This window comes from Aythya marila, assembly GCF_965140915.1.
Source record: "Aythya marila genome assembly, chromosome: 4".
NCBI lineage: Eukaryota > Metazoa > Chordata > Aves > Anseriformes > Anatidae > Aythya > Aythya marila.
Window position 1 is genome coordinate 68,418,702 of NC_139045.1, and position 12,262 is coordinate 68,430,963.

Sequence of the window (12,262 nt, forward strand, 5' to 3'; positions counted from 1 at the left end):
CAGGGGCTGGCACGGCCTCGCAGCAGGCTCGGGTGCTCGCAGAGTTCCCATTCCTATCGAGCGTCTCCTGCAACTGCAGCCAGAGCATCCCGCTGCTCCCGAAGCCTGCAACTGCCCAGAGATCAGAGTGTGGTTATAAAAGTGGCACCAGGCAGGGCTCTCCGCGCAGTGGCCGGGCTGCAACACCAAGAGAGCAGCGTCTCCCGAGGGAGAGGAGCCTCCTCCAGAAAGATCTCCCCGATGGGGAGAGGCGAGACGTGCGGCATCCCCACATCCCCTGCTGTGTCTCGCCCTCAGCACAGATCATCTCCTGCACTCAGGAGACACCTGGCAGTCCCAAATTTGCCAATGTGAAGCCAAAGAGGCTGTGGGTAAGGAAAAAAAAAAAAAAAAAGCCACAACAGGGCAGTGCTCGCTTTCACATTCTGAGAGCTTAAGGCCAAAGATAGGAGATGGCTGTTTTAAAAATATAATTCAAATAACGCTCGGTTCCATATGCCTGGGTTAAGCAGGAATTTATTTTTGTTTGATCCTTTCTAGTCAGATATGCTGCTAATTTATGAAATAACTACAGTAATGAAGCCAACCCGATCCTTCAAAAAACACCGCTGCGGTTATGTAACAGCCAGGAAAGCTCCCAATTCCAGTCCCAGTCTATGGGCCCGAGTGTTTGCGGATGAGTTATTTTTAGAAAGGCTCCGAATCCTTGTTTACTATTTGTGCTGCCACATTCAAGCATCTCGTGAGCAATAATTAGCATCCCCTCGTCGGAGGTGCGGGTACCCTGCCGTGGCGGGGGAGCCGAGGCACGGGCAAAACCGAGGATTTCTGCACGGTCATGCAGCGGCTCGGAGAAGCCACAGGCACCGAACCAGCTTTCCTGAGCCTGTCCTCACTGTCTGAATGCTAAACTTTGTTTTTCTTTATCAACAAGCCAGGTTTTTGGGTTACTCTGTAGAAGGGGGGGGGGAACGGGAGGCTCTGGCAGAGCAGCCAGGAGGGACGGGGATGGAGCAGGCAGCCCTGACAGACGGAAGCACGTGTCAGTGAAAATCAAGGGCCTCGCTGAAATCAAGTGCAAAAGCCAGTCAGGTTCACAGACAGCAGATTTGGGCCCCTGGAATAAAAAGAATATTGTTAGCAGAGCTTCCTGGCAAGGCAACTGCTCTGCCAGGAGCTTTAAGTCTTTAAGAATGCAGTTGTCAGCTCAAGTCACCAAGGATTTTGCTCTTGGGTTTACTCGTGCTCCTCCAGGACCGAGGGGTAAATCTCCCACATGCCATGACCTACCGCTGAACCCCATGGATAGAAGCAATTTAATTAAGACGGACATTTCAGAGTTTGAGTTTCATGCCAGCAGCTCTCACTGCAATGTAAAGAAGGATACTCGACGCATGGATGCTTGATCCATTTGTACAGCCAGGAAAAAAAATGGAATTAATGTGGGCAGGTTCTATGGCTCTGCAGGCTGAGCAAGTTTCAATATTTTTCAGTAAGTAACTGAAATATTACTTGCTTTGCGACTTGAAATTGCTTTGAAATTTGAAAAGGCTTGCTTTGCCTTCAGCAGGTCTGCCTTAGACTGGCTTTGTTCCTGAGTGGCACGCCAACCTAGTAGCCTTTTAATGCCTTTATTCATCCTCCCCCAACTGCAGGTCTGATCCTGGGAAGGGCTCACCCCCATTTTCTGGTTGCAGGAAGCCCCCAGCAGACGTGCACAGAATTACTGCCTCCTGGGAAGCTCACGCCCTGCTCTTGCCCCAAAATTTTAGGGTTGTATCCAGTCTGAATGACTCAAAGCAAATATTTTCCAACTAGATTTTGCTCAAACTCTTGAAGCAATGAGACCTAAGGGTGAAGTCAAACAGATTGATTTGGAAAGAACAATCACTCCTAAAGAGCTCCTGTACCCAAGGGGTGGTGGGCACCAGGGCAGGTCCCCTATGAGCTTCCTTGGACCTTCTCCAACTCCGTATCTGCTGGGCAAGGAGAGGGGCTGCTGGCACAGCCGTGCACATGATGTTGGCTTTTTCTTTCTCCTGCAAAAGCCACAAGTAGCCACGATCCTTTGCTCATCAGGGGACATGACAACGAACCTCAGCAATTAGCTGGCTGATGGCAAAAGCTGCCCCAGGTTGTTTTGGTGCAGGGGCTCCAGAAGGGCTGCTCCCTGTACGCTGAGGCTCTCTGCCAGGGACAGCTCTGACCCCATCCTTTGCAATATCTCTGTCAGCAAGTGATCAAAGATGGTATTGAGATTTCAGGCTCTTGTTCTTAACTACCACCTGGTTCTCCTCCAGCCTGCAGCTCCATCATTTTGAGTGGTTTTTCCACGCTGTGGGCACAGGCACCCACTTGACCTGAGGAGCAGCCCAGCACTGCTGGCTTTAGCCACAGCAGCCTCCCTTCAGCTTTGCTGGGATGGAAAAAAGAAGTCAAAGCCTCTCTGTTGACTGCAGATGTGCGTATGAATGTGAGGCATTTGCCTAATAAATATCTTCCTAAAGGGGGATTAATTAGCATCCCAAGATCTGCTCTCACTGCATGCCTCTGGCTGCAGCAGCTCTGCAGAGGCTTCTCTTCGCAGCGGTGATTTCAGGCTGTAAATGTGCTGCTGGCCCCTTTTGGATGCACAGATCCCTGGCTGAGGGTTCATAGGTTTGTTCAGGAGCTGGCTGTGGCTGGAGCACCCTCACCGTGCCAGTGGCTGGTGGTCACCACGCACATCCTGGTGTCCCCAGCACTGCTGTGCACCATGACCCATCGCAGTGGGGATGCAGACCACCTCCTCTCATGGCTGTCCAAATGCCACGAGCCAACAAATAAGAAGTGACTGTCAAACCAGACAAGCTGAATTGCTTCCAGCTTGTAAAATGCCAGGGAAAGAGAACCAGGAGCTGGAGATGGGCTACCACAAACCTCTGTTGGGTGGGCACCTGCGTGGGAGCTCGCCACCCTCAGTGACCATCATGGCTAAAGGGGGAAACAGCCCCTTGGAGAGCACAGCCCCTCTCCTCCCAGCATGGACCTCTGCAGCAGATCTGATAAGTCATGTGCTGAACTTTTTTTTTTTTTTGACTATTTGTCTGTTTTGTTTTGTTTTGTTTGGGTTTGGTTTGGTTTTGGTTTTATCTATAAGGGGTGTCCTGGCGCAGATGTTCTTTTCTTCCTTTACGGATATGCAGGCATCCATGGGAGGTATCTGAAGATGATTCACTTCTTACAACTTTTTTGTTTGTCTGAAGTTTATTTGCTTTGAGAATATGAAAGTTTCCAAAGCAGCATACATGCACACAGCTGTTTTTTCTGCTTCCAAACAGTGACTTGGAACTTGCACATCCACCTAACATCTAGGAACGTTTGCGGTGAAGAAACCCCTCTGTAGATCACAGCAGCATTAATACCCAAGCCATACCCAGCTGTTACTCAGATTTATCTCATACGCCTCAACACAACCAGGAGGAACACTTTCAAATAGAGAGGTTCTGCAGATTGGAAAGATCTTCATTTATAGAGTAGCATTTCCTGGCACCAAGCACACCAGCTTGGAGACAATGCATCTTTCCTCCTGTTAATATTATTACAGTGTATTTATTTATTTATTTTATTTTATTTTATTTTATTTTATTTTATTTTATTTTATTTTATTTTATTTTATTTTATTTTATTTTATTTTATTTTATTTTATTTTATTTTATTTATTTTCATGTTTTGACAGCTTTTACAGAGCTTCATTTAAATGAACTGAGGAGCCCAAAGAGAAGAGGCTGGATGGATGGGACATGAAGGAGACACACAGGAAGCACCAGAGCTTTTAAGCCAGTTGCATGTGGGAATGCCACAGGTGGTGTGAGCCAGAAAATGCTCTTTTCTTGGTGTCTTTCCTTTCCTTTCCTTTCCTTTCCTTTCCTTTCCTTTCCTTTCCTTTCCTTTCCTTTCCTTTCCTTTCCTTTCCTTTCCTTTCCTTTCCTTTCCTTTCCTTTCCTTTCCTTTCCTTTCCTTTCCTTTCCTTTCCTTTCCTTTCCTTTCCTTTCCTTTCCTTTCCCTTTTATTTATTTATTTTTATATTCAGAAAAATACCTGCCTCTGTGATCAGTTCCCCCTCTTGCTATGAAGAACCGACAGCCACCCAGGTTTTGGCTACCTGCTTGGGTCAGCGGGGAAAGGTTACTACAAAAATTTGCAATATCACGAACAGCTCTGTCAATGTGTATCTGGTTTTGCTAAGGAAGGAAAGAACCTGAGGTTAATGACTGTACTTTCAACCAACAGCTCTTTTGCTGGTGTTTTTAACAGCAGTTGCTTTAGCTGGTGGTCGCCAGGCGAAGTGCAGCTGTAGCCTCGTGATCCTGCAGGGAGCTGCCAGCGACTCGGACCAGCAGCATCTCATCTACCCCTCTGCGTGCAGGCACAGATGGGGAAAGGGTCTGGAAGGAGGGGAAAAAAAGGAGGAAAACAGGCAGAAAATCACAGAAGAGAAGAAATGAGTGTATTCTGTGGCCAGGAGGGGAAAATCAGATGTCAAAGCAGCCACAGATAAAAAAACAAAAACTCAAAATATGGCTAAAGGATGTCTCAGCCCAGGGTGAGCTCTGTGGTGGTAAGGCAGAAAATGATATGAAAAGGCTTGGTTTGGTTGGTGATTTGTTATTGGGGTGTGTGTGGGGGTACATTTGGGAATCTGTTCGGCTGCTGAGCAAAGGAAAAGGGCATTTTCAGCTCCCCCATCCTCCTGCAAAAGGCACGGGATTTGTCCCACTAACCCCTTCACTGTGAGGAGGTGGGGGCCAGCAAGTGCCTCAGCTCCTCCAGCAGCAGTATATATTGCCTCAGGCCATATATATTACAAATACTGTCCCCTATAGGGGCTGGGCTCACATCACAGCTGATTTCACGGGGTTTTTTCCAGCGCTCCATCCAGGCTGGGGTTTTCTTGTCCCTGCATATTGCCTTCCAGCAAGGAGCTGAGGCAAATTGTCAGGTATTGCCAGTTTTGCTGTTCACTGATGCCTCCGGGCTCCCGTGTGCAGGGTCCTGGGTCCCCTCCCTTTACACGTGGGGACACCGATGGCTCCAGGTGCTGCAGGGAGCGGGGCTCCTCTGGGAGAAGCAAAACCAGCAGCAAGGAGAGACCTCTGCCTGACTCCACTGCTGTCCCAGGGGGCATCAAGCTCTGAAAATCACACTTCCCACAGCTGCCTGGTGCTCGATCCTCTTCTGCTCAGAGAGGTCCAGACACCCCGGTTTGATTTTGGTTTTATTTATTTATTTTAGTGGGATTTTGTGGCAGGCACTCGGTTCCAGACACTGGAACTTTAAGGGAAGCACCAAACACTGTGAGAGCTGTGAAGTGGGCAGCAGAGGAACCGGCTGGAGGGAGACACGAGCAAGTTTCCGATTTTTAAGGAAGTTTTCCAGACTGAAAGGAGAGTTTTGTTCGACTTTCCCCTCCGATGAGCGCCACAGCGCAGCAGTGGGTGTCACTGCGATCCCGGGCTGCCACGTTTCCTTTAAAATCGCAGCCTTAGCAGCTTGCACATCACGAAGGTCGACAGCTTCGTGCTTTTTGGGAAGCAGAGAGCAGCTTTTTTTGGGAAGCAGAGAGCGGGGACAGCCGCCCGGCTCGGTTTGGGCTGCAGGAGGTGCAGGGGAGCCAGAGGAGCCCTCCTCCTCCTCTCCCTGCCCTGCAGCTGGATTTTCTCCCTGCCACTTCCCCGGGATGCTCCGAGAAGGACGCTCGGTGCCGCGGGCCCTATCCTGCACCCTGGGCTCTGCTCGGGGAACAGGGGAAAACGACCGGACTCGGCCCTCCAGCGGCTCTCCCGAGTACTACATGGCGTTGTGCCCCCAGAACCAGCTTGGGGGCCCTGCCCGGGGTTCCTCTGACCCCATATTTGCCTAGGAGGGTCCGTGGAAACACGGCTACACCTGCAGGGTCCTACCGGGGGTCCTGGCTGCAGAGCGAACCGAAGGGCAGGCAAGGGAGCAATAGGGAAACCTGCAGCCTCCCTCCCTCCAGCCCTCTCCGAGACACACCGGGGTTTTCCTGCACCATCCTCCCTCCTGGTGTTCTCATCCAGCCAGACACAAGGTTTGAACTCTTCATCTCTGTGCAATTTAACTGAAAACCTAAAAACCAGCACTTCTTCAGGTGCCTCTGTTATGAATATCAATGTAAGAAGTGGTTACTCTATCACAAGGTCGTGCTCTAAGTGTGCTGCTCCCAGGGAAACAAGCAAACAAACAAACCTAGCATAATATATTTCTTTTTCCTGATAATTTCCCAGCCTTCCTGACCACCAGCATCTATCACCTTCCCCTCGTGCCCTCTGCAAGAGGCAGAGCCAAAACGCAGGGCAGATGTTAAGTGGCACTGCCTTGTGATGCTTTGGAGGCAAGTTACCCACAGCAGAAGTCCCATTTCTGTTTGTGCCCACTCATACAACTAGGTCTGGATGCATTTTGTACCACAAGGACAGGGCTTGCTGCTAGCTCTGACTCTGTGCTGGCTTTCTTGAGCTCTTCTCCCAAAAGTGATGCCCGAGGCACGGTGCCCATGTGCCATGCTCTGAACCAGCAGGGTTAATCCATAGTGCAAAACCATTTATTGTCCTGACTTCCAGCCCTGTGCTTGCTCCCCAGGATGGTCTGCACAGCTATTCAGCCTCGTGATGATTGCACATCACCTTTCCAGGTTCAGCCTGATGCTCTGTGCTGTGCCAGGGCAGGACTCAGCCCTCACATTGTCCTCCTCCCTCTGCACTCACAGGTTATTTCTTTATTAAAATACAGCATCCAGACGCTGCCTCCCCAAAATCATCTGGTCTTAGAGCCCACCTGCTGAGCAGGTACTTGGTGTGGCTTCAATAAACAGGTTTTACACAGGAAAAGCCAGGAGCCATGCTGAATGCAAAAGGGAAGATCAGAAGATTTGAGTTCTAGGTTCAGCATCTCATTTAAACCTAAGTGAGGCTTGAAGCTGGGTAAGAAAAACCTCTCTGCGGCTGTTCCCTGCCCGCCCAGCAGTGATCTCTGGGGAATTGCTACCGACTGCTTCGAAATTCAATTTCAGCACCAGCAGCAGCACTTTGGGGCTGGCAGTAATTGCTTTGCTGGATGAGGCTGGGCGGGCGGATGGGCACATCCCCATGCCAGGACGGGGCCAGGACAAGTGTCCTGCCCCCAAAACCAGTGTGGTTTTGCTGAGAGCACAGCTGAGAGCCCTGAATCAGCGGTGAATCTTCTGGGGGACCACACTCTCTCCTGAGCTGCTCCCAGGCTACCTCGTGCTATTTCCAGCACATCTCCATAAAATAGCTCACCCCCCCTCCCCAGCGGGGCTGACTCTCCGCAGCAGGGAGCGAACTCAGCAATTTACCAGAGGGATTCTGGTTCTTATTTTAGACTCCTGTTTTAGCCTTCTTTTTCTTTTTTAAATTTCTCGCTTAAATCCCTTTCCCTGCTCTAGGAACAAGGTGCTGCCGTGGCAGTGTCACACCGCCAGCCCGCTCCCTGCAAGCCTCCCCCTGCCCCAGTGTGCTGCCTTTACCCGGGCAATACGAGATGCTCTGGCCTAAGCAGCTGCTTATTTTTTTTTATATTTATTTTTTCACCTGCAAACAACAGCAGAGACAGTGAAATAGAAATATGGATTTATTGGTATGCCTGACCCAGGGTTTCAGGAGTGCTGCTGCTGGACCTGGGGCTGGGGATTGCAGTGCAGATCCCCAATGCCAACCGGAGGTGCAGGTTGTATTTGTCACCCTGCAACCTGCTTCACCCATTGCAAAGGGCCCTCCCCAGATGGCAAGATCTGCCTTGTGCCTGCCACATGCAGAAACCTGGCCATCAGAAAATCCATGCATAATGCCTGCGGGCCGTCTCAATTTCAGAGGACAGGAAGGGAACGGTAGGCTGCGGTCATGCGAGTCTCTTCAGTTGCTTCAGTACATCAACGTGCTGCTGCAACCAACCCCGGCTGCATCTGTTATTCCTATAATGCCAACTATGTATCATCTTGACTCATTTTCTATTAGATCCAGCTGTTCTGGCTGATATGCTATTGACCTTTTCAGCTAGTTCAGCACTTGGCTATCAGGGGGTCATTAGACGCGAGTTTGACACAGGCTCAAGGCTTACATCCATTGTGCCAGGGTGAGGAAGGATTTCATCCACCTGTTCCGAGCTGGAGCACCTTGGAAGATCAGCTGGCCCTTGCACGAGGTCACCACCGTGTCTGTAGGCTTCAGGCAGCATCAATAAATCAGGCTGTTCCTGAAGTTTCAGTAAAATGTGTAATCTGGAAAGTGCAGCTCAGCCACCCGCGCCCCGGCTTGTAGGAACCACAGGTTCAAATCACAGCGGGACCACGTCCTGACTTCATCTTTCCTGGGCAAGAGGAGATGCCACAGTGATGCACACACTAAAAATACCTACAAAATATCAAGTAGCAGCCCTTTTTTGTGGGGAAAGCACATCCAGGGCTTGGGGAAGGGGAAAGGACAGAAAGGCAGGGTAAGTGACTGACCAATACACATAAATGAAATATGGGAGATGGAAAGTAAGCAGAAAATAAAAAGTAGGGAGATTTGTTCTTGCAGGCAATAACTTCTCAAAGGAGCTTTAATATTTTATGCTTACCCACTATTTCTCAGCATTCAGCCCCTAAAACTGAATCTCTGGTTGAGGTGTGGTCAGAAGTTATCCAGTTTTTCTTCAACAAGTAAGGAACAAATCTTCACACGCTATCCACATTTAAAGTTAGTCTCATCTGTTTCTAAAAACCTTCAGATACGGAGGGGTCTGCAGCTTCCTTCCATAATTTAATCTCCAGTTTTATTGCTTAGTGTTTATATGTCATCATTCCTCACATCTATCCTAAGTTGCTTTTGTGGCATATTCCTCCTATTACCTTCTGTCCTCCTGCCAGCAGATGAGGGGCAACAACTGAACACCTCCTGCTTTACAGCAACATTTTGCATGTTGGAAAACTATTATCTTGTGGCTTTTTTGCCTCCTTTTGTAGACTAAACAAGACTAATTCCTTCAACTTGAACCACAAACTTGTCTTTTCAGCCATTTGGACTTGATTTAGAGCATAAGGCTTGGCTGATGTGCCTAGGTTAAGATGGAGCTGAAAACTCCCTCCCTTCATCACTTCAGTTTTGCTGGAAAAGTGATCAAAGCAGTAACAGCTCTATACATGATATGGCTTTTTGTCAGTGCTGCTTGTGGTCACAGAACCGCTGGGAGATGAGCCAGCACAGCCCTTCTGCAAGAGGCTTCTAGCAGAGACTGAGCGTGAGGTTCATCCCTTCCTTGCAGCCATGGTGCTTCACAGGAGGTTTCTGCCTTGTTTTCCACCAGCATTGCCACTGCCCAGCATCTCCAGGAGGTTTTCCAGGAGGGGACACAACTTGGACACAAATCTGCTCTTCTTGAATTTTCCCCACAGGTTTCCTTTCCTCTCTGTAGACAGGAACTTATGTGGCTTTGGTGTACCTGGGCCAGATATCGTGCAGCTTCTGGGTGAGGAAGGACTAAAGGAGAGACAATGCAGCACCCAGACAGCACATCCATACCATGCCGAGGTTTGGTTTCCCTGGACTGAAGCCTCCTTGGGTCCCCAGTACGGAGAACAATTTCTACAAACCTCTCTCTTCTGCTTTTGATAATCCCCTGCTCATTCCAGAGCCCCATGAGGAATCTGCATCCTGCACAGGGACCTTTCTCGGTGACTTGTGGAAGGTGTAAGGTCATTTTTAGGCTGGAGGGACACACCAGGAACAGCATGTTTGGCTGGTTTTGCTATCTCAATGGGACTGATTGCAGGGGAACAGCTGGTCCATCAAGGAGAGACGTGTGATAGTAAAATGCCAGATGAGTAAGACTAAACAGAGCTGTCCCGACTCATCTCTCACTTCCAGCAGATCAAACCAAAAATGACCCCAAGCAAGTCACCTATGTGAAAGGCAAAAGGGTGCCTCCATTTTCAAAAAGGCACCTGGCCCCACAGGGCAGGACCCACTCAAAGGAAGGAGCACCACAGCTGTTATGTGCCCAGCCCTGATGTCCAATGATTCCCAAGATTTTTGGTTGCATCACTTAATTTTTCTACCCTGAGAGAACTTTGGGCTGAGTTTAGAGCTCTTATGTTAAGAGTTTGTTTTAATCATGATGTATAGGGTCAGGAGAATGAGGAGATGCACCCATGAGATACAAACATCCAGCAGTGGGGAGAAGCCATAACAAAGGTATAAACACAGTTATACTCCCACTCCACAGTAATACTCAGGTAGAGGAGTTTTCTCCATCAGTGGCAATGTCCTTGCCTAAACAGAGGCTGGTGGTGCCATTTCACAGCCTGCCTGTTGTCCACCTGCTCTGCACGAGCAGGAATCTGCCCCAGGTGCCCTGTCACAGCCACCAGCCGCTTTGGGATGTCTCAGTGACCGCAGAGGACATGCTCCATGCCTCTGCATGAACAGCTGAAGGGACCCGTGCTGGCTCTGATCTGCAAAACCAGCAACAGATCCAGACCTCGGTGCAGGTAGGCAATGCCCAGTGGGGATGTCTGCATCCCAATTGCCTTCCTTGTGCAAAACACTGGTTTTGCTGGGGTTAGAGCAGCTCCAGTTGCTTTGACTTGTTTGTTGTTAATACTTCTGTTTGGGTTAAATAGGCAATTGCACAATGGGGCTTTGAGTAGCCCGTGTTTTAAGTGTACATACTACAGTCTCCCATGCAAAACAATGCCTGGCCCCAAAATGCGTGCAGCCAGAGCTGGGCAGAGCACTTTTCTTTCCCTGTGAAATCTGCTAGGGTATCAAAGAGAAGAATAATACATCTGCCACAAATTGCAATGAAAAGCCACAATTGCAGAAACATTTTTCAAGCTGTAAACCTGAAAGAAAGATTCCAGGGAGCTCAACCAAAATGTTTCACTTCCATTTCAAACACACAGTGATTATCCCCATCACCCGCTCCGGTTGCAAAACAATACGTGTTTAGCGATGTCAAGTGTGGCTCGAAGAAATACTTTTTCCAAATTGCGAAATTTGTTGAAGGCAACATTTTTTTATTTTTTATTTTTTTCCCAGTGGAACACATTGTTTCTAGCTCATCTGATCAATTTTTAATTTTCCCAAGAATCTTGTTAGCCCAGCAGCAATCCAATAAACTCCAAACTGTAGCTGGACTCTGACACTTCTACAAGCACTGGAGGAACAAATGTGGCATGGGGAGTGATTTATGCACGTTCACTTGTGTTTCCCAGTCGCGGCTGCAGATCCCCTGCAGCTCTGGCTCTCTCCAGGAATCCCCTTGCTGTTCGCCCCACTGCTGCTCTCCCGAGCTGTCTGTGCCTCCTGTCCGTGCTGCTGTCTGCCAGCCCACCCACCCCGCAGCAACCTGTCCCTGCGGCAGGCACAGAGATCTGAGAGCCAGGACTGGAGATAAAAAGTGCCTGGGGTCATCCACCTGCCAGCCCAGCCAACACCTCCACCAGTCTGCCATGGCTACAGCGGCAAGAGAAGGAGAAATCAGAGGATGCCGAGGCTGGGGGAAGCATTGCCAAGAGGATTTTGGAGCTAGTAGTGTTTGTGTGTTTATTTCTGAAAGGTGCATTTTGGAGAGGGGATTTCACCTCTGTGCATGAGGAAATATCTGGTCAGGGAATGGGATGGTGATGCTCACTTGGTGATGCTCACTTTGTGAGCATCTGAAAGGATCGGTTTCTGATGAGCTCTGAGGTGCACAGGGCTTCTCTTCAGCCCGAGATGAGAAGTTAAGCATAAGGTGAAATCAGGTCCCGGGATGACAGAATATTCAGGATTATTGGACAGGGGATGGTGGGGGAGAAGGCAGGGATGGGGGCTGCCCACGGTGGCCAGACTTTGAGTCCTGCTGAGCTGCAGGCAGGGAGTCCCTCAGGATGGATGGACACAAGGCATGGAGAGCCATGATCCTAACCACGGCCCTTCTGGGCAGGAAACAGAAGTATTCAAGCTGTTCCTTCAGTCTCTAGTCACCAGTTGAGAGCATACTCAATGTCTCAAGTTACTGGGCTTGCAGGGAGTCATCACTTTTTGCTTGGCCATAAGAACAAAACCACAAGGAGCTGTGATCCCATCAGTGCCTTTCCATTCTGCTGCATGGCCTGGTGGGACCCTCATGGACCAGCTCTCCAGCATGGCCTCCAGCCTGCTCTCCTGGTTTCCCTCATCTGCAAAGCTCCCCGTGGTTTTCTGCCTTGGCCAGGACA